General features: G+C 38.6%; 1 pseudogene; it reads right to left on the reverse strand.

Annotated features, from left to right (window-relative positions):
• Positions 1–5,679: 5,679 nt before the first annotated feature.
• On the reverse strand, positions 5,680–16,808 carry LOC133758761 (large ribosomal subunit protein eL6-like; annotated as a pseudogene).
• Positions 16,809–23,139: the final 6,331 nt, after the last annotated feature.

Raw genomic sequence — 23,139 nt, forward strand, 5'->3', positions numbered from 1 at the left:
AAAAAAAAAAAGAAAGAATGACTAACTTTTTTAGACAAGTCTTTTGCCTTTTCCTATACATATTAAAATTCATTGGTCTATTTCTATTAAAAAACAAAAAACAAAAAACCCTGCAGTGGATTTTATTGTGATTGGCATCTAATTTATATTGGCTTTCAATCAGTGAACCCCATATATTTTTATACATTAGGTCTTTTTTATTTTATTTTTGACAGGCAGAGTGGAAAGTGAGAGAGAGAGACAGAGAGAAAGGTCTTCCTTTTGCCATTGGTTCACCCTCCAATGGCCACCACAGCCGGCGCGTGGCTGCTGGCACACCGCGCTGATCCAAAGCTGGGAGCCAGGTGCCTCTCCTGGTCTCCCATGGGGTGCAGGGCGGGCCATCCTCCACTGCACTCCCAGGCCACACCAGAGAACTGGCCTGGAAGAGGGGCAACTGGGACACAATCCAGCGCCCCGACTGGGACTAGAACCGGGGTGCCAGCGCTGCAGGTGGAAGATAAGCCTATTGAGCTGCGGCGCCAGCATATTAGGTCTTATTTGATATATTTTGTCAGCATTGTATTGATTCAATATACAGGTACTATGCATTTGTTGTTAAATTTATATCTAAATAATTCACTTTTTTGGGATTCCTATAAATAGAACTTTAAAAACTATGTCCAATTTTTTAATGATAAAAAATGTAAGTATTATTGATTTTAGTTTGAATTGCATTCTTTAACATCACTAAACTTGCTTATAAGCTCTAGGAGCTCTTCTACATATTATTTAGATTTTCTACAAATAAAATATCTTCTGTGAATAGGGGCAGTTTAACTTTTTCTTTACAATTTTAATGCTTTTTATTTATTTTCATTGCTTCATTGTAATTTTTAGAATTTCTGCAAGCATTATATAGGATTGGTGAGAGTGAACATACCTCCCTTGGTCTTAATTTTAGTAGGAGGCATTCAGACTTCCAATTTTATATCATGTTAGCGGTATGTTTTATGTAGCTGATAAAAGAAAGATATCAGATGAACAAAGTCCCCTTCAATACCTAAATTGGTACAGGTATTTTTTATATGATTGGATGTTGCCTTTTCTGATTCTGTTAGTATGGTGGATTTTTGTTCATTGATAAATTCATTTTTCTATGTTGTTGAGAATTTTAGCATCCATAGTTCTATGGTTATTATTCATTTTTCTATGTTGTTGAGAATTTTGGCATGTATACTTCTATGCTTTTTATTGTTCTTTTGCTTTCTTTCCCATATTGTATTTGCATGCTTTTGTATGAGAAAAATCATAATATGATACAGTGACTTAGTAAGTATTTGGTTTCCTCTGTTTTCTGGAAGACATTATATAAAACTTATGCTATTTCTTCATTAAATGTGTGGTAGAAGTCAGCATTTAGATTGGCTTTTTCCATAAAATGTTAAACTATACAGTCAACCTCTTTATTAGATATATTACTATTTAGATTATCTCTTTCTTATTGAGAAAGTGTTTTTAGTTCATATCTTTCAAGGAAATATTTCATTTTCCTTATGTTGTGTAGTATGCAATGCTAGTGTTCACATGATTACCACGTTACGTTTGTAATGCCTGTGCTGTTTACAGTGACATGCCCCCACCTTCCTTACTGATATTAGAACTTTATGCTTGCTCCTTCTCTTTGTCAGAATGGCCAGAGTTTTATCAATTTTAGTACTGCTTACAAAAAACTAGCTTTTTATTTTACTGATTTTTATATTTTTTTCTGATTTAAATTTCCTTGATTTCTGCTTGTATTTTTATTTCCTTTTCCCTAATGCAATCTTTGCCTTTACATTGCTATTTTTTTTTCTAGTCCTTAAGGTAGAATCCAATATATGTATTTGGTATTATAAATTTCTTTAACTCGTGTGTATGGTACCCCTCACAAATTTGATATGATGTATTATTTTCAACTGTTTACAAATTTAATTTATATACACTGGGCCACTTCTCAGTCTGGTTTTGGGCTGAGGCCAAAGCCGGATACCAGGAATGCTATCCAGGTCTCCCACATAAGTGGCAGGAACCCAACTACTTGAGACATCACGACAGCTCCCAGGATTTTCAGTCACAGGCAGCTGGAATCGAGAGCCAGGAATTAATCCTGTTTTGTCTCATGTGGGATGCAGGCATTTTTTTTTTTAAATTTTAATTTCTTTTTTATTTTTGACAGGCAGAGTGGACAGTGAGAGAGAGAGAGAGAGAGACAGAGAGAAAGGTCTTCCTTTGCCGTTGGTTCACCCTCCAATGGCCGCCACGGCTGGCACACTGCAGCCGGCACACCGCGCTGATCCCAAGGCAGGAGCCAGGTGCTTTCTCCTAATCTCCCATGGGGTGCAGGGCCCAAGCACTTGGGCCATCCTCTACTGCACTCCTGGGCCACAGCAAAGAGCTGGCCTGGAAGAGGGGCAACCGGGACAGAATCCAGCGCCCCGACAGGGGCTAGAACCCGGTGTTCCGGCGCCGCAAGGCGGAGGATTAGCCTGTTGAGCCATGGCACCAGCTGGGATGTAGGCATCTTAACCACTAAACACCAACTTACAAAATATTTTTAATGTATCTTGACATTTCCTCTTTGATCTATGGATTATTTAGAAGTTTATAGCTTAATTTTCACACATGTTGAGATTTTTCATAGTTTTTGGTTGCAGATTTCTACTTATATCCCATTATGGTAACAAAATAGTTAGACTGTTTCCATTTTTTAGTTAGCTTATTCATATTATATTTTTGTTATTTAGGGTATGTTTCTTCATGTTGAATGTCTCCTATGCATATGAAAAGAATATGGATTCTCAGGGTGTTAGATGGAGGGTTCTGTTAATGTCAAGTCAAGGTATTTCAATGTAATATCTAAGTTATTTGCATTTTATTTGTTTCCACATTGAGGGGAAGTTGAAGTCTTATACTCTTTTGAGCCATTTGGCTTGTTATGATAAAATACCATAAACTTGGTAGCTTATTGGTATTGAAGGTGTCCCCCAAAGTCCATGTGTTGGTAACAAGTCCCCCAATGCAATACTTTTGGGAGGTGGGACTTATTTGGGGGTATTTAGGTCATGAAGGGTTTAATGTCATTATCACAAGCATAGGTTTGTTTCTTAACTTTTTCAAATGATTCTTTTTTATTTCGAAGACTGAATGATAGAAAAAGAGAAGGGAAGGGTAGAGGAGAAAGACAGAGGAGATCTTCATCACTGGTTCACTCCCCAGATGCACACAATGACTGGGGCTGGTCCATACCAAAGCCAGGTTCCTGTAGCTTCATTTAGGTCTCCCACAAGAGCACTTAATCCAGGCCGCACTGCTTTCCTAGGCAGATTAGTAGGGAACTATATCAAAAGCAGAGGAGCCAGGATTGGAACTAGTGCTCTGATAAGGGGTGCCGGCATTGTTGGCGGCAGTTTAGCTCACTGTGCTGCAACACCAGCCTCAGTGCTGAGTTATTTTTACTTAAGCAGATTTGTTATAAAAATGCCATCTCTCAGTTGCTGTCCTATCCATGCGGCACTTTTTGCATGTCGTGATGCAGTAGGAAGACCCTCACTAGACAGTTTCTGTGTCTAGTGACATTCTGCTATCGGCAGAGAACAATTATACTTTTCAACTTGACACAGTCAATATTTCACCTCTTAAAGTAAAATGTGGAGACTTTACAACCTTATAAATATTTTTTTTAAATTTTATTAAAAAATTATTTATTTGAAAGGCAGAGCAATGGAGAAAGACAGACAGACAGACAGAGATAATCTGTCTGTTGGTTCACTCCTCAAATGTGCAACAGCTGGGACTGGGCCAATCCTAAACCAGGAGCCAGGAATTCCATCTGTCTCCCACATGGATTGCAGGATCCCAAGTACTTGTCCCCAGGTGCATTAGGAGGGTGGTGGATCTGAAGCCTAGAAGCAGGATTCAGACCAGCACTTGAAGATGGGATGCTGGGATTGCAAATGACAGCTTAATATGCTGCACCACAATGCTGGACTTTTTTTCTTTAAATCTTTTTAATCCTCTTCTTAGTGTTATAATTGTCATATATATTGTTTCTTGAAAAAATTGTAAAACCACCAAGCAATCTTGAATATCTATTTGTAACTGTCACACACACTTTAAATAATTTGAAAGAGTAAAGATGGTATATTCTATGTATCCATGTATTTACCATATCTATTGTTCTTTTCTTGTTCCTAATTTTTCATGGTTTTTGGTTGACATCATTTCTCCTTTTCATCAAAAACTGTTCTTAACCTTTATTTTAAAGCAGAGCTGTGTATTATCTTAGTTTTCCTTCATCTGAAAATGTTTTATATCTCATCATTATTCTTGAAGAATATATTTACTGGATACAGCACTTAAAAATGTGTTCAACTCTGCTCACTCTAATAGATTGTGTTGAGAATTATGATTAGAATTATTGTGATTAGAATTACTATTTTTCATGCATATCACATACCATCAATCTCTTGTTTTGGGCTTCCATTTATTTTTTGTTTTAAGCAGTTTGGTTAGGGTATGCATGGATGTGTTCTTTAACGAGCTTATACAATTTGAGTTTCACAGATCTGCATAAATCTGCAAATTTGTCACTAAATTTTACAAATTTTCAAATATTATTTCTACATTTGGGTGAACAAGGGCTCAAAACCTCTCTTATCTTTATAACACCATACTGAAACATATGTTAGAGTTTTTGGTACTATTACAGGTTTCTGAGGCTTTATTAAGTATTTTTTCAATATCTTCCTAGTGTTTCTATTGGATTATTTATGCTAATTTACATTTAAATTCACAAAGTCTTCCTATATCTGTTGTTCAGTACATCTAGTGAGTTTTTATATATTCTATCTATCATAGTTCGTTTCTTAAATTTCCTCCTTCGGGGGACAGGCACTTTTCCCAGCGGTTAAAACACTGCTTTGGTGGCCTGTGCTGTGGCATGGGGCGGGGGAGGGGGGGGACCGCTGCCTGCTGTGCTGGTATTCAATATGGGTGCTGATTCTAGACCCAGCTGCTCCACTTCCGATCCAGCTCTCTGCTATGGCCTGGGAAAGCAGTAAAAGATGGCCCAAGTCTTTGGGCCCCTGCATCCATGTGGGAGACCTGGAAGAAGCTTCTGGCTCCTGGCTTCGGATCAGTGAAGCTCCGGCCATTGAGGCCATCTAGAGAGTAAATCAGCAGATAGAAGACTTCTCTCTCTCTCTCTCTCTCTCTCTCTCTCTCTCTAACTCTTTCAAGTAAAATAAATAAATCTTAAAAAAACAACAACAAAAAAAAACACTGCTTTGGAGATCTGCATTCTATATTAGAGTGCTCAGCGTTTGAGTTCTGGCTCTGCTGCTGATTCTGGCTTCCTGCTAATAGAATCCCTGAGAGGCAGCAGATAACAGCTCAAGTGCTTGGGTCACTGCAACCCATATGGGAGACTTGGATTGAATTCCCAACTCTTGACTTTGTCCTGGCCTAGTTCCAGCTGTTTCAGGCATTTAGGGAGTGAAACAACAGATGAAAAAAAAAAAAAATCTCTTTCTCTCACTGTCTGTCTCTGTCACCCTATCTCTCGTCTCTCTCCCTTTCAAAGTAAACAATAAATGAATATATAAATAGTAAATATATACTTTTTATGTTATGTATTTAATGAGATTCTTCCTTTGGAATTCAGAACACCAATTTGTGAGGGTAAATTCCATTCATTAGGGAGAAAAACAGATTGCCTGTAGCCCTGGAGCTGAGGAACAGTCTTGATTTTTGATGATATTTGTGACTCCACAGCTGTCTGATCAACCTGGTACTGCTCTGTTATCTCGTATTTCTCTGTTTCCAAGATCTCACTTTCCTGGTGTCTGGGCTTCCACGGCTGTTGCTTCTTGAAATAAACAACAGTGAGATATTTGGGGATTTTCACACTGCTGATACCAATTTCTGTGGGGGTGGCAGTGACGGATTTTTGGTGTGTTCTGTGCAGAGGAGCCCAGTTAGGGGGAAGGCATCCAGTCACAAGCAGCACACCACCACGGCGTAGCTGACTCAGGAAGACCCCTGTTTTGCCCCTGGGGCTCCTGGTGAGGATGATCAGAATGGCCCCAGAGCTGATGCTGCCTCACAGACTTCCTTATGGGCTGCCTGAAGAGATTTTTGCTGTGGCTCAACAGCTTTGGAAGGGCGTCTTCAGTGGGATATTATCGAGGCATTTTGCAAAGTATAACCACCTGGGTGCCACCATTCTTTTCACCTCCATCTGGTTTTGTGACAGTAGCAAAACCTTTCTTCTTTTCAATCCTGTACTGGGGAGCAAAGTACCTCTTTGGCTACCAAGCCTTCCTGAATACACTGCAGGTTGGAAATATCTCCCAACCCTTCTCACGAGGACAGAGTTTCTGCTGCTGTGGAGTTTCCCCTTCTCAGACTTTGTTTCTTCTCTTTAACTTTGCTGCTGCCATCATCCACCTTTTCAGCTGGAGATTTCTTCTTAATGTCCAGCTTTGGAGCTGGAGCTTTTTCACTTGTCATCTTGCAAGATGGGAAAGAGAACTAAGGTTCTCAAAATATATGCATTTTAAATATATTTTTTCTCTTAGGAAATTTTCCATTTTTCCATTTGTTTAATGAGTTCTCTCCCTTTATTTAATGAAGCTCAATTATAAAAACTTGAAGATATGTGCCTGATCATTTTAGTATATTGGTCATTATAGATCTGGCATGTGTTGGTGGTTATCTTTTCTCTTGAATATTTTCCTGTTTCATTGTACCTTGAGTGATTTTTATTGCTACTAAGACATTTGAAATATGATTTTTTTTATATTTATGATCCTGTTAAAATCATCTGAAGAATAGTGACTTTTCAATTTGTTTTTTTTTTCTTTTTAAAAAAGTCACCCTCAGTTGATTTAGGTTTGTAATTTAAGTTCAGTTTTTAAAGTCTTTGGTTTGCTATTTGATACTCCCTGAATATGTGCTACCCGGAGATTTGGAACATGGAGTGTAGCCTATGTCATTTCTCAGAACCTTTGGGTTTGGGATCATTTCCACAGATATACACCCAGGACTTTATCTTTGTCTGTTCTTCTTTATCCTCATATTACTATCTCTTCTCCTTAATCTTGTCAATTTCACTGTCTCTTAGCGTCTACCGTTCTTAATCTCTGGTCAGAAAGCCTGAATTTAAAAATCCCCACACTATGGTACATCCCCTGTAAATGTTTCCTCCTCTAGGGGAAATTAGTATACCTGATTGCTGCTACCATTCCCACACCCCATAGCACTGAAGCTTGGAGACTAGCTTCTGACACCAGGGCACCAAAGATGAGAGAAAAAACTGAAGCAGAGAATGTCCACCACTCTTTCTGTTCCAAAATTCCCCTTCTCTGGTCCTCTGACTAGAGAGGGAAATTGAGAAGGCAGAGGGTGGGGTACAGGGGTTGGGAAGGAAGGAGAGAGGGAGGATGGAGAAAGAGAGATATCTTAAGAAAAATTTTCATGACAGCACCCTTTTTCCAGTTGCAGATTCAGATTAAGAAGCATGAGTGGCAAGTGCAGGCAAGAAGCTTACAGTCTTTCTTCAAATTTTGCTTTCTCCCTCTAATCTACATGCCATTATTTACATTTCAGAGTCTTTGAATAGCTGTGTTAAGTACCTGTCCTATATTTTCAGTTGTAATAAGTGGAAGAGATGAGATACTACTCTATCTTAACCATACCAGAATATTGCTGAATAGCAGTTTAAAATGTGTATGCTTTTTAAAATTTTCCTGGACACTTTGAAAATTAAATCTAACAAAGAAAGCAGCAGGAATAGAGTGCCTGTGTCTGTAACCACATCTCTATGAGGACATGTTGCATTGATCTAAGTGGTCTTTCAGTTCCTGCATCTTGCTCTGTCTAGCTGTTAAATGTGGTGAAGAATCCACCAGAGTTAGTTGCAAGCACAAAATTAATGGAAGTTTCACTTCCTGAATTTCAAAGTTTTATTTAACACACTCCATAGCTTTGCCTTCCCAAGCAGATTGTCTCTAGTATAGTGAAAACCAAACAAACTGGACACTTCTGATTCTAATTCTAAAAGAAAACCCCATTTCCATTGTTTTCCAGACATGAGTATGTATCTTTCATTTAGCCCTGGTTTTTCCCATTTCCTGGGTCTTCTAGATGAAATTATGGGTGGGGTTTTCAGTCTTCAACACAGAGAACACCTCCCAGTGGTTTCACATTTGAGGACACAGCAAGAAGCTGGCATTAATCTAGCATTTTATTTAGGAGACAGCATATGTGGATTGCCATGTGGCAGGTGTGCGCATATATGAGACTCAATTCGGTAGAACATTTATTCAGTTTCCTTCAAGGGGTGAAAAAGTGAATAAAAAAGTAAAAAAATGTCTAACAATTCTTAAACTGTACCCCTAAAAGTAGTAACTTGGTTTGTTCTCCAAAAGCTTCCATATGCCTTTAATTGGAATATCTTACTGAAAAATGTCTTGCAAACAGCTTTTCCCCCTTACAGTGATATGTATATACATACATATGTATCTTACATGTATATATATCTGATATATATATCCTACATATATATGTGTAATATATATATGTAGGATATATATATTCTACTTATGTAAAAACCTTCAGTTATTAATCTATACAAATGATAGATTTTCCCATGCATAGCTCAAGTGACTTAGAGTATTTTATGGGAAGGATTATCCAAAAATCTGATCTAGAGCTGGAAGCAACCTTGACATTTTTCTCCAAATTGTCGTATTATATATTTCCTCTTTTTGAGAGCCACAGAATGACATAGCTTGATATTCATACTGTTAACTCAGTGATTTTATTCCTGCTAATAGGAACATCCAAGGATCACTTACAGTGTGCTGAAATAGACCCAAAGACTTTGAATACCTTATTTCATTTAATTGTCTCAATAAATGCATTGATTTATCCACATTTTTGAGAAAAGTCAAATTGAGAGTAGTTCATTAAATCACTCAAAACCTCATAGATGGAAAGCAGCAGAACTAGAGTATACACAGAATACATACAGCTCCATAGTCTGCATAATCTTAATGACTATAGCATATAGCTTTTGAATTGATGCAAAAAAAGTTAAATGTTATTACCATCTTTAGCTATCATCCTGTAAATAAAATGTGACTGAACTTTCAGTGCTGAAGGGATAAGAGGCTTGATAAATTATAGGAATCAGAAGTATATTGATACGCAATATAATTTGAATTAGGCATATCTTTCAATGTATTCTAAGTAGTTAGCAGTTGCCAAAAGCACCTTTTACTAGGTTTCCAACTTGGTATGCTTACCGTGTCAAAAAACACAAAACACTATGACATGGAACAACAGACATATCTCAAATTAGCATGTTAACTCCTGATTTCTTTTTTAAATATTTATTTTTTTATTCATTCATTCATTCATTTAACAGGCAGAGCAACACACAGAGAGAGATATTCCAACTCCTGGTACACTCCCCAGATGGCCATGAACAGCTAGGTCAGGGCCAGACCAAAGGCAAGAGCAAGAAATTCCATCTGGATCACCCAGATGGATGACAGGGGCCCAAGTACTTTTGGCCATCGTCTGCTGCCTTCCCAGGTGCATTAGTAGGGCTCTGTATCAGAAACTGAGCAGACAACAGCACTCTGATATGGCATGCCTGTGTCACAAGCAGTGTTTTAAACCGCTGTGCCACAAAACCCTTTCTGTGTATACTTACTTTTTATGTTATTTACTTGAAAGGCAGAGAGACAAGGAAAGCAAGAGAAACAGACCCATAGACAAAGATCTTTTGTTTGCTGGTTCACTCTCCATATGCCTGCTTGAGCCAGACCAAAGCCAGCAGCTTGAACAAAGCTCCCATCCACTGGTTCACCCAAATGCCTGCAAAGTTCTGAGAGTGCACCAAAACTGGGAGCTCCTAACTTTATCCAGATTCTCGCATGGGTAGGAGGAACCCAACTGTTGTTCAGTGGCTGCACTCGGGCCACTGCAACAGCGCACAGCCACTGAAGGCACCGGGAGCCCGTGCTGGGAACTCGCCCCCCTCTGCACAAAGCAGAGCCAGCGGCGCACCCGGCGCTGGCTAGCTCAGTTAGTAGAGCATGATACTCAGGGTCGTGGATTCAAGCCCCACATTGGGCACCATGTTGTCTCATCTGGATTCTCCCATGGTGGCTGGGGGTAAGGCAGCGCAGAGTCATGACACAGATACCGGGAGTCAGGTGAAAGCGGGCTAGAGGCTGGCAGCTTGCAGACTCCTTTATTTCAGGAAGTACATGTGCTTATATAGCTGAGGCAGCCAATCCGGTCAAGGGAAGGTCCATGCCTTAACCAATCACTGCCTGTTACTAGGCAGACTCCCCTGCCAGGTAGGTTCCGCCGCCATTTCCTATGTAGCTGAGCGCACATCCGGCTTGCTGGCTATTGCTGTCTTGGTGCTTCTCACTCATTCCACCACACCCAACTACTTGAGGTAGCCTCTCAGGATCTATGTTAACAGGAAGCTGGAGTTGGGAGCCAGAGACAGGACTTGAACCCAGGAACTCAAATGTGAAATGTGGTTACTTCACCTCCAGACTAACTGCCAGCTCCTCCACATTCTACATTATCTTGCTTGATCACTTTGCCTACTCTGATACTTAGAGAATCCGGCTCAACAGTTGCATATTTGTTGTTTTTTTTTTTTTTAAAGTTTTTATTTATTTGTATGCTTGTTTGAAACTCAGAGTTATAGAAAGAGAGAGGAGGGAGACAGAGATCTTCAATCCACTGTTTCGCTTTCCATATGGCTGCAACAGCCAGGGCTGAGCCAGGCTTAAGCCAGGGACCAGAAGCTTTATCTGAGTCTACCACATGGGTGGTATTGACCCAAATATGGAATGCTGATGTCGCAGGCGGTGGCATTACCTGCTATACCACAGTGCTGACCCCAACTGGATTTAGTTTTAAATTTTGCTTTCTGTTATATGTGGATTCTGAAATGCCTGTCCTTTGGTTTAATTTTTGATTCACAGGAATGTTGTCACACAATTACAGTTATTGAAATATGATCGGTTTCAAAGAAATGTTCCTCACTTGGATGAGGACTGAGAGTTTAATTTCCCAATGAGAACCATGAACAATCATGCCAAAGTCATGGTTATTCACGACTATGCATAGTTCCATGGACTTTAGCAAAATGGTGTGAATTGCTCCTTTATGTTATACAAATTATAACATCAGATTTAGGATAACCACTACAAAGATATCTTACTGAATTCTACAATTTCCATTAAAATGTATTTTATGATGTATTATTTTTCTATAAAGAATTGAGATGAGAGACAAATTTCAAAAGGAACATTGATTTCTTATCAATAATATCTTTTTTTTTTTTTTTTTGACAGGCAGAGTGGACAGTGAGAGAGAGAGAGACAGAGAGAAAGGTCTTCCTTTTGCCGTTGGTTCACCCTCCAATGGCTGCTGCGGCCAGCGCGCTGCGGCCGGCGCACCGCGCTGATCCGAAGCCAGGAGCCAGGTGCTTCTCCTGGTCTCCCATGGGGTACAGGGCCCAAGGACTTGGGCCATCCTCCACTGCACTCTTGGGCCATAGCAGAGAGCTGGCCTGGAAGAGGGGCAACTGGGACAGAATCCAGCGCCCCGACCGGGACTAGAACCCAGTGTGCCGGCTTCGCAGGCAGAGGATTAGCCTGTTGAGCCATGGCGCCGGCCTCAATGATATATTTTTTGGCTTTGATGTTCTGTCATTTTTTTCTTAAAAATGCAAGTCTCATATATGTTCATGGATAAAATATTAAATATTAGAGACCCTAGTCACTACAATATTCTCAACATTTAATATTCTAGAAGTTGAAAAATTATATTTTTCTACCAAATCAAGCTTATATTAAAAAGCATGGTTTGAATTTTACCTTTCTGATTAACATATACTGGAGATTTTTCCATGTGAGCATGAATATTTCTACTGCATTTTCACATTATTATTATATCACAATGTGCCCTGTCTCCAAAGTGGCAATTTGGTTCTATGAATCTCTCTTTCTCTCTCTCTCTCTCCTATTATGAACAGTGCTCAATAAATATGTTTTGCATCTGTTTCTATATTTATTGAGGTACATCTGCAGAATACATTTCTAATGGTGAAATCAATGTTAAGTCACATGAGTACTTTTGTTTAATAGAAATTGCAGGACGGACAAAATCTGATTTTTAACACTTTCATGAAAACATTAGAAATACCAGATCTAGAGTATATATGTAGAGTTGATTTAAAGAAAAGATTGAGAATGCTTTGCTTTCCATTTAGATTTAGGGAAACTTCAAGTGTATATGGGGTATATTGCACTGGTCAAGTAACAAAATGTCTCATTATAAGTCTTTTTGTAGTTTTAAATTGTATGTTATGAGCCAAATATCTACAATTTGACATATTTGCATTTATCTAAATCTTGAATAGATTCTAAAATATTTTTGTGTTTTATGTTGTTAAATCGCATTAAACGCAGGGTAATTTTCCATAATCATATGCTGCAAATTAAGATTCATTTATTTGAATACAATTTCTATTCCAGCCATTACCTGAATATCACTGTTCTCTAGCTAGCAGCTTGAATAATTTACACAAATAATATGCCTGAGAAAATGAACAATCTCAATTGTGCTAGAATATCAAGTGGTAGCAAACAGAATAATTAGTGGTTAAATATTTTCCAGTTTCAGTGATGTATAACTTAACAATTCATTTCCAATTTCATTAAATATTACTTATTATAAGGTTTGTTTTTATTCAAAACAGTTTTGCATTAAGGGTCTTATATATTGGAATCAAGATTGTTGTCTTTTTGCCCCTACTTTTTTGCCTCAAATAGTTGACAGTATTTTTGTGTCTATTTTTAGTGTCAGTTACTTAGCAGACTATATGTCTCTTGCCAAATTTAGCAATCAAAATCAAACATAGCAAGGCATTTAAAGATAAAGGGCTGGGGGTTGTATTCCTCCTACCCATTAATGACAGCTGCAAATACATCAAGACTTGAGAGAAAATTTATCTTTCAAAAGCAAGGGAGGCTTCAGGATGACTCTCTGAGTGACGTTTGTCAGAATGTGCTTTATTCATTTTGTTTACTTGATGTCAGAGAACCAGTCTTGTGTTTGCAGGATTTTTGAATAAGCTTCAAATGGTTCTTGATGTCCTAGAGTTGCTCTATTTCTTTTATGAGCCTTTTTTTTCTTTCTCTTGCCTTCTCCACTAACCACTGGACTTTCAGAATCTGATTGATATTACTTATCAGATCTTATAATAATCCTGTAGTTATTTATATTTTTAGAGCAGTCCTAAGTTGCTCTTCACCCATCTCTCAGTACTCCTTTGATGATGTATTTTGTATTGAAACCACCCAGAAGGCAATGGTGTATTGCTCTAAATATTCTGCTTTGTGCCAGTCAGCACTTCACTAATTTTATTTCCATGATCATTACAAATTGTTCACTTTTCTAAAAAAAAAAAAAAAAAGGACAAATTAAGGGTATGATTTCTAAAATAAATGTTGTGAACTGGCACCTTGATAATTCTGCAATCAGAAATCAGGTTAAAACCACAAGCAATGCAATATGATACTTTTAGGATAGTGTGACTTTTTTTTTTTTTTTTTTTTTTTTTTTTTGGACAGGCAGAGTGGACAGTGAGAGAGAGACAGAGAGAAAGGTCTTCCTTTTGCCGTTGGTTCACCCTCCAATGGCCGCCGCGGTAGGCGCGCTGCGGCTGGCGCACCGTGCTGATCCGATGGCAGGAGCCAGGTGCTTCTCCTGGTCTCCCATGGGGTGCAGGGCCCAATCACTTGGGCCATCCTCCACTGCACTCCCTGGCCACAGCAGAGAGCTGGCCTGGAAGAGGGGCAACCGGGATAAGATCGGTGCCCCGACCGGGACTAGAACCCGGTGTGCCGGCGCTGCAAGGCGGAGGATTAGCCTAGTGAGCCGCGACGCCGGCTAGGATAGTGTGACTTTTTAAGGTAAAAATTACAAGTTTAGTTATAGTAATGTCTCAGACCATTAAAATGTTGGCTGCTAAAAGTGTTTTGGACTGTGCAATTTTGGCTGGAGGATGAGGATTTTTAGATAATATGTGAAATGAATGAGAGATCTCAGAGATAAGTAAATTAAGTTGAAACCTCTTGTGGATGAATTACTTTTTGCTAATATTATTAAGTCATCTTAATAAAATGATATGGTCTATATCTATACTATAACTATAGTATAAGGTAATACAAGCTTTGAAACTTTTATAAGTTTACTAAATGTGGAGTTCACTTTCAATAATAGTTTTTTAGTCCAGTTACCTGCAACCCAGTTAGACAAAAGTTAGATGTGCATTAAAGAGAATGAAAAAACAAGTCAGGAAAAACACCCAAAAATTCTCATATCCCATATCAGGAGCTTAGGTTACCCTTCTTTCCTAAGGGCATTTTACTCATGATTAGATAACGAGCTTTTTCTTTCTTTCTTTTTTTTTAATTTATTTGACAGGTATAGTTACAGACAATGAGAGAGAGAAAGAGACAGAGAGAAAGGTCTTCCTTCCATTGGTTCACTTCCCAAATGGGCCTCTATGGCCAGTGCTGTGCCGATCCGAAGCCAGGAGCCAGGTGCTTCTTCCTGGTCTCCCATGCGGGTGCAGGGGCCCAAGCACTTGGACCATCCTCCACTGCCCTCCCAGGCCACAAAAGAGAACTGGACTGGAAAAGGAGCAACTGGGACTAGAATCCAGCGCCCATATGGGATGCTGGCACAGCAGGCGGGGGATTAACCAAGTGAGCCACGGCACCGGCCCCGATAACGAGCCTTTTCAAGAAGTAAATTATACTTTTTAATCTCACAACTGATCAACCTTCATCTGTCACCTTGTTTTAGAACATACTAATACAAGACTTATCTGAGTAAGATTTGCTGCGGCTGCTTCTTCTTCTTCTTTTTTTTTTTTTTTTTTTTTTTGATAGGCAGAGTGGACAGTGAGAGAGAGACACAGAGAAAGGTCTTCCTTTGATGTTGGTTCACCCTCCAATGGCTGCCGCGGCCGGCGCGCTGTGGCCAGCTCACCGCGCTGATCTGAAGGTAGGAGCCAGGTGCTTTCTCCTGGTCTCCCATGCGGGTGCAGGGCCCAAGCACTTGGGCCATCCTCCACTGCACTCCCGGGCCACAGCAGAGAGCTGGACTGGAAGAGGGGCAACTGGGACAGAATCGGGCGCTCCGACCAGGACTAGAACCCGGTGTGCCAGTGCCGCTAGGTGGAGGATTAGCCTTTTGAGCCGCGGCACCATCAGATTTGCTTCTTACTAATAATTTAAACTCTTCAACCTGTGGTTTACTCATATACAAAACAAGATCCGATAATAGACTCATGATGTTTCTTAAACATCATAAAATTTTAGAAAAATTATGTCTCCAAAGACTTTGTTTAGCTTTTACTCTGCCATATATGAAGCATGAAGTAAAAGATTAGCAATTATTTGTAACCCTTCCTTATGCTTAGCTGTCATCCAGGTTCTAAGTGGCTAAGTAAGGGAGGTGGAACAAATGCAAAATGCATATATTAGTTTATGAATCAATTCAATTATTTTGTGAACCAGGTCCTACACTATTTTGTCCTTTGAAGATGGAGAACTAACTAAAACAAGCTTCCTTTTCCCAATATAAACTAGTTCAAATTAGCTGTAAGAGCAGCAATCCTGGATATAGATGGGATATACCCTGCTTAGGGTGGGTAACCTACCACATAGTCTGTGTTTAATACATAGTCGTGAAATGACTAAACAAAGTCATATGTAAGAGACAATGGCACAGACATGCCATGTATACATGTGCAGAGAGTCAGCAGCCAAAAAGGTATAGGTAAGTCTCATAGGGATAGCAATAATGAAGTAATGAAGTATATAATTCAGAGTTAAATTATAACATACTAAGCATTTGTCATTGAGGATATCTGATTGAACTGAGTATGAGCTGGTATGAAAATTGTAATAAGAGATTGTGGTGATGCTGTTGTGTGACTGGAACTCTGCCAGCTATGGGGGATATAGCAGTGAATTAGACAAAATTTCTGTCCTAAAGGTATCTGGAAAGCCAAACATAAACAAAAGTTACAACTACAATAGATCAATCCAATGAGCCTATTTAACTTTAGCACTTTTTACAATGCTTAACACTATAGGTATGCAGCAGTTTTTTTTTTTTTAATGAAATTCATGTACTGCATATATACAGTTGTTTTTTTTGCTTTAGTTTTTATTATTATTATTATTTATTTGAAAGGCAGAGTTACAGAGAGGCAGAGAGGTCGTCTATCCACTGGTTCACTCCCCAAATAGCTGCAACATCCAGAGCTGGACCATTCTGAAGCCAGGAGCCAGGAGCTTCTTCCAGGCCTCCCACACAGGTGCAGGGGCCCAAGGACTTGGGCCATGTTCCACTGCCTTCCCAGGCCATAGCAGAGAGCCGAATTGGAAGTGGAGCAGCCAGGACTCGAACCGCCGCCCACATAGGATGCCAGTGTCGCAGGCTAGGACTTTAACCCGCTGCGCCACAGCGCCGGCCCCAAGATTTTATTTTTTAATAAAGCCAAGTAAGAAATGACTACCCCAGTCTGCCACAGACAGGAAAGAATACACAGAATAAGTGCCTCGGCTTGGTGAGTCAGCAATGACACACTGGCAGGTATTAGGGAATCCAAATATTGAATAATGGCTGGTGAGCTCTGTTCTGTCTTTTGCCTTGTATTGAAGTAGCATGTTGATTATGCAAGGTCACTTAGAACAGGACATTATTGCAGCCTCTGAACATCTTAATGAAGATAGATTTCCACTTTCGTTCATTCCTCTTTGAACTACATCCGTCTGAAATCATAACACTTAAGACTTTTAAAATGATCACCCTCTTTTCTGCTAGTATCAAAGACCAGTTTATTGATCGTCCTAGTGTAGCATAGCTTGCTGGTTTTGTTTTCTGCTTCTACAGTCTTTCTCCCTGGTTAGCTATAATTGAAATTGTAAATTGTCATTTTGTCACCAGGAAAGGGAGTTTAATCTCAGTCTTTATTAGGAATCAGCTCCTCCAGGCCCCAGGATGCATTTAACAATGGGCTGTGGAATCAATTATTCAATCTCCAGAGAGCTGTGCTTGATCACTTGTCATCGACCTGAGGCTTTATGGTTAGAAAGATTTGTGATAAGGGATGCTCATGTTTCCAAACTCAACCATTTTCCTCCAACAGACAACTTCAAAAGCATCCTCTTTTAAAGAATCCTCCTCTTGGTTTAGACACTTAATCCATTATTCAGTGATCCTGATTTACTTTCTTTGAGTGTTATAATCACTGACATTCTCCAATCTTAATTTCATCTATCCTTACTGATAAGCACATTCCATGATAAAAAAAAGACATCTTGAATATAAAAATGCCTTCATTAAATATGGCTAAAAAGTTTCTCTCCTAAGAAATGTCAACAAGAGTATATCAGACCACTAAAAATAATAATCAAAGAATTATATAAATGTCACATCATATAACAGGCATTCATGGAATCTTTTTAACTTGTTGAGGATACTATAATGAAGTCTCTGACCCAAATTTACAAAGATGAGGACCCATTTCCTGAAGCTCTTCCAAGGAACCCCCAAATAACTCTCAAGCCAGGCTTAAACTCACCTATATTTCCTTGCTGTTCATATGAAGAATCTCCAAAGAGTTTGCAGAAAATTGGAGTTAAAAGTATTTTAGTCCAAAAAAAATTGCAATTCATAACTTTTTGAAGATCTCATAGTTCTACAGAACTTGGTTAATTTTACATTTCTCGTTACGTGTCCCTGTGCTCAGCCTTTCTAGCCTCTGTGTTTGGTTAGAATTTCTTCATGCCTCCAGACAGGTCATGTTACTAATTCCAAGCAGAGAAGACAAATTCTCTTCTGCATAGCCTTTATCTCTCTGAGAACAGCCTAATATCCTTTGTAGGGGCTAACATCGTGGCACAGAGTTAAGCTGCCTGCAATTCCAGCATCCCATAATGGAGAGCCAGTTTGAGTCCAGACAGCTCTGCTACCATCCAGGTCCTGGCTCAAGCACCTGGGAAAACAGCAAAAGTTGTCACAAGTGCTTGATTCATCTCTGGTTTCTTCCTGGCTCTATGCCAGCTTTTGTAGTCGTTTGAGGAGTAAAGATCTCTTTACCTCTCTGTCACTTTTTCCTCCCACTCTGTGTTTCAAATAAATAAATAATAAATCTTAAAAAATAATATCCTTCCTATCTCTGAAATGTGAATTTTTTGCTGGATGGTGATATATCCAGTGAGCTAATTATCAGTGTTTTATTAGCTATGATATAAATAGTTATGTTCCCAAAAAACAGAGGCAGGTAAGAGATTAGAGGAGGCAGAGTATCCAAAAGTGGGAAAATCCTCTATTTAATGTAATATTAAATTTTGTCTGTAATTTGTATTTTAATCAATTATTAATTATCATTTTAGACAAAAGTGCTTTAGGGAGAATGAGAGCACCCCAACATCATGGTAATGATGATGATGATGTTGATTTAAATTAAACACCAAGAACTTTTGATTCAAGGTTTCTTCCTTCCCTATTTCTCTCCTCTTTTTCCTCACCCCTCCTTCTCCCTCCCTCTCTCTCTCTCTCAAGATTTATTTAATTTATTTGAAAGGCAGAGTGACAGGGAGAGAGGGAGAAACAGAGAGAGATAGAGATCTTTCATCTGCTGATTCACTCTCCAAAAGGGCTGAACCAGGCAAAAGCCGGGAGCCTGTAACTCCATCTGGTATCTCATGTGGGTGGCAAGGGCTCAAGGACTGGGCCTATCTTCCAGTGTTTGTCCAGGCACATAAGCTGGGAACTAGAGAAGAGGCAGAGTAATACCTGTGTAATCTGTCTTTGTTTCTTAATCCTGGAACTGTGTGATATTTTCCTGAGGATCTTAAAAATTATTCATGATAAAAATTACTGTGTGTAATTGCTTATTATCATTTATATGCCTGTTTGCTATGTGACACTTTATAAATGCTGCCTACACTTATTACTTTATTAACTAAATTTTATCAGCTAAACTTCCCCCTCCCTCTCTCTACTTGTATTTCATAATCAATTTAGTTAGTTTATTTTCCTTACTATGTATGCTAAGCTTCAGTATCCAATGACAAATCTACAATTTGAATTTACATTCTTGCTAAGAAAAATTAAAAATTTAGACTTTGATTTTTTTATTAGCTTAGAGTAAGAAATCAATCTCAAAAACTCCAGTTGGTAAGTTCAAGTAATTTGGCTTACCATTATTCTGAGTTATCTCTGGATAGGAAAATTATCACAATGTTCATTTTGTGTCTTTAATGTTATGTTGGATTGTCTACTAATAAGCCCATTTGATGCCCACATAAAATACATATATCACATTCTTAAAAGTTTTCCACACCTCCTCTTGCATTCTTTCATTAATGACTCAAAACTTTGGAATGTGCTACTTTCTATGTGTATGAAAAATTGTGCTCAGTGATTTTAAAATTATCTTTTGTTAACATATTTTTAGACTTTCTCCCTGAGTACACAAAACTTTTCAAAGAAAATAACCAATTCACAGAAAATATGAAATCTATATTTGTATCATTTCATATTCACCAAGAGAAGTAAATGGAAAGATTAAGTTATGAATGTTTAAACCCTTTTTTGAATATGACTTAATACATTGGAGTTCTACTTAGAGTTTATGTTCTTATTTAGGTAATTTGGATCAAAATTCTTTTACCTCTAGATCACTTAGGGCTAGGCATCAATATATATTTGCACACAGAGACTTACTACCACTTGGCACCTAGTGCATCATGGGTAGTTTACAAATCCTAAGTTTTAAAGGGTATGAGACAGTGGTAAAAATAGTTACAGCATTTTTGTTCTACCCCTCACTAAAGTAATTTGGTTGGGAATGTTGATTGAGGGAACAATTTCCCCTCATGCTAAAAATATGCTAGGTATTGTTAATTATTTGATACTTGCCTAATTTAAAGAGCATGTAAGTCCCAGTTTTGAAGGATTGATTGAGTCAAAGGTGTTGGGCACACACAAATCACTCCCATGTTTATCTCCCTCTAACCACAAGGGCTACCCTGTTAAGTCACTTTGAATTATGAGAGAAATGAGCTCATTAATCTTCATTACACTTCTGTGGATGAAATCTGTTGATACTGCACATTCCAGCCTTGCTAACTGAATCATGACTACAGACATAGGGTCCCTGACTGCATAAACTATATGCCAGGACAGAAGAATCAACGAAAGAAATACAGAAGCCAAGCCTTTGTAGCATGATCAAGAGCAGGAATCTTATGAAATCAAGTGGGTAGTTGAGAAGGGAGTATTGTTGCCTTATCCCAATCAATTCCATGTTTTTCTGAGAAGTTGAGGACTTTTGTTCCTTCTGCCCCTCTACCAATATATGTTTTATTTAATTACATTAGTCGGGAACATTTAAAGTTCAGATTGGAAGAATCTGTGTCAAAATAGTTTAAACCAAAAAGGAAAATTGCATCCCCATATCACAGACAATCCAAAGGACACAACTGGATTTGTGAGTTTAAGCCGTGTTGGCAGAGTTCTCCCCGGTAGAGGCAGCGTTTCCTAGGTAAAATATATGTATGTGTGTATCTTTGTAGTTGTGTGTGTGTGTTTAGCATACAAATGATTGAAATTATACTGAGAAGGGTAGGTGGTGTGGTGCAGCAGGATAAGCTACTGCTTTGGATGCTCACATCACATATTGCAGTGCCTGGGATCCATTTCCATCTCCACATAGAGCTTGCAGCTGATGGGCACACTGGGAGGCAGAAGATGATGGTCAAGCCCTTGAGTCCCTACCACCCACATGGGTGACCTGTAAGGAGTTCCTGATTCCTGGCTTTGGCCTGGTCTCACTCAGCTGTGATGGACATCCGGGGACTAAACCAATGGAGATGGAAGATTGATCTATCTGTCTATCCATATATCTCTGTCTATCTCTGTGTTTTTCTCTCTGTTGCTCTCTGCCTTTCAAATAGCTAAAAACAAATAAATAAGCTCTGAAATTGTATTAAGAGATATTATTAAAGAAACTAGAAAATGCCTTACCTGTCTTGTACATAGTTACTCTGAAAAATCTAAAACACTTTCACCTCATCTTACGGAGAATAAAGAATCACTTCTGCCTTTACAGAGAGAAGCCAAGGCCTGAGACCATTGATGACCATATGAATAGCATATTTATGGACTGAAATACCATCTGAACGTTAGCAAGGCTGCCTCTAACATATAAAATACCTCTTCAGAAATTAAAAAAACTTATTTATTGACCCTGCATAAATTAGAAAAATATTATCTCCGGTTAGTTTATACAGCCCATAAAACATAGCTCTGCCAAGAGTGTGAATCCTCAGTTTCAGCCCTCTTTTAAATGCCAGGGAAGTACAAAATCTACCCAAATTTGTGTGAATATATGTGACTGACAAATAAAACATCATTGTCTTTGTGTCTTTGTGCTAAAGTCTATACCTGTGTGTCCTCCTGAAGGCCACAGAAATAACTGAAGGGTTTTCTAAAGAGAGATCTAGCCATTGCCAGAAATTTTTGGGAGTAACTCTTAGTCCTTAGAATGCCATGCCTGATGGGGAGATTTTTTTTGTTTTTTTGTTTTTGTTTTTGTTTTTGTGTGTGTGTTTTTTTTTTTTGCTTGTTTGGTAGGTTGTTTTTGTTTTTTATCCTTTTTTTTCTTCTTATCTTGGGGGCCTGAATAACACCAGGTAGTAGTATAGTTATGTGTCTAAAGTGGGCATTTTGGGTAGTATGGTACCAGATTGACATCCAGAAAGTCAAACCCTGTGGTAGCCAGTTGTTGTTACATGATGGAGCTTCAATAAAATACAGGCTTCCAAGGCACAGGTGAGCCTTCCTGGTGGTGATACGATATGTGTTATATTACACCTCTAGTCCAGGAGAGCAATCCTGTGCGTCACTCCTTTGTGAGAAAATAACTGGAGACTCTGTATTGGAACTTTCTTGGGCTGTGCCTTTCTTTAAACCATATCATTTAGCCATGATAAACATTAGCATGCACCTTTAGCTGTAATATGTACCATCTGAACTGGGATGAACATTGAGCTGCAACCATAACAGCTTTCATTGAGTTATGTGAGTCCTTTTGTTAATTAGGAACTTAAGACTGCTCTTGAGGACCACTGAATTTTCAAATAGTGGCAAGAAATAATAGTCTTCTACACCGTATTCCCTTTAACTTTGAAAAAAAAACTTTGCAGATTTTACTTATAAAATGACACCATAGTGTATTGTAACATGTTGCAACTTATTTTATTAGTACCTGTCTTGTTCATCTGTTGTCTCCTGCTCAAAATTTTACCATATATAAACATATATATGTGTTGCCTGTGAATTAATGCTAATTTCTATAATAAATGTGTTCCAATATATATATATGTATGTATGTATAAATATATATATATATATATGTATTATATATGGGATCAAGCATAGGAGGAGTCTACTTCTCATGTGTTTTTTTTAAACAAAATCATAGGATCAGTGCTATGAGCACTTTTCATCTTTAACATGTAATGCTCGAGGCCCCTATGCTTTTTCCTCAAAGCTCAGAGGAAGAAATTAAAGAATATTATTGGGGAAAATGATTAGTAGTCTGGGCCTGAAAGAGGCACTCATCCCTTCAATTGTGTTGTATTCGGTGGAATAGGACTTTGTACCCCAGAGGAAGAGGCAATAGATGTGGGGAACAGCTAGCCACTGTCTGCCATATACATTCATAGTCTGTCTTCTCTAATCCCTTCAGGTCCCTTGGGCTATCAGCAGCTAATATGATAAATGGATTAATGAATATGTGTTAATTGGTGATTATGTCTTAATACTATATTATACATTTATAATTTCGTAATATATCTGTGTACAACAGCGAATATTTTTGGAAAACTAATTATTGGCAGGGGGGACTTCAAAGGTCTCAGCATCTAACTTGTCCCGCCTTACTGAGGGATTGCCCCCACACCAGTGTATTGTCTGCTCAGATTT

Source organism: Lepus europaeus, chromosome 4 (assembly GCF_033115175.1).
Source record: "Lepus europaeus isolate LE1 chromosome 4, mLepTim1.pri, whole genome shotgun sequence".
Classification (NCBI taxonomy): domain Eukaryota; kingdom Metazoa; phylum Chordata; class Mammalia; order Lagomorpha; family Leporidae; genus Lepus; species Lepus europaeus.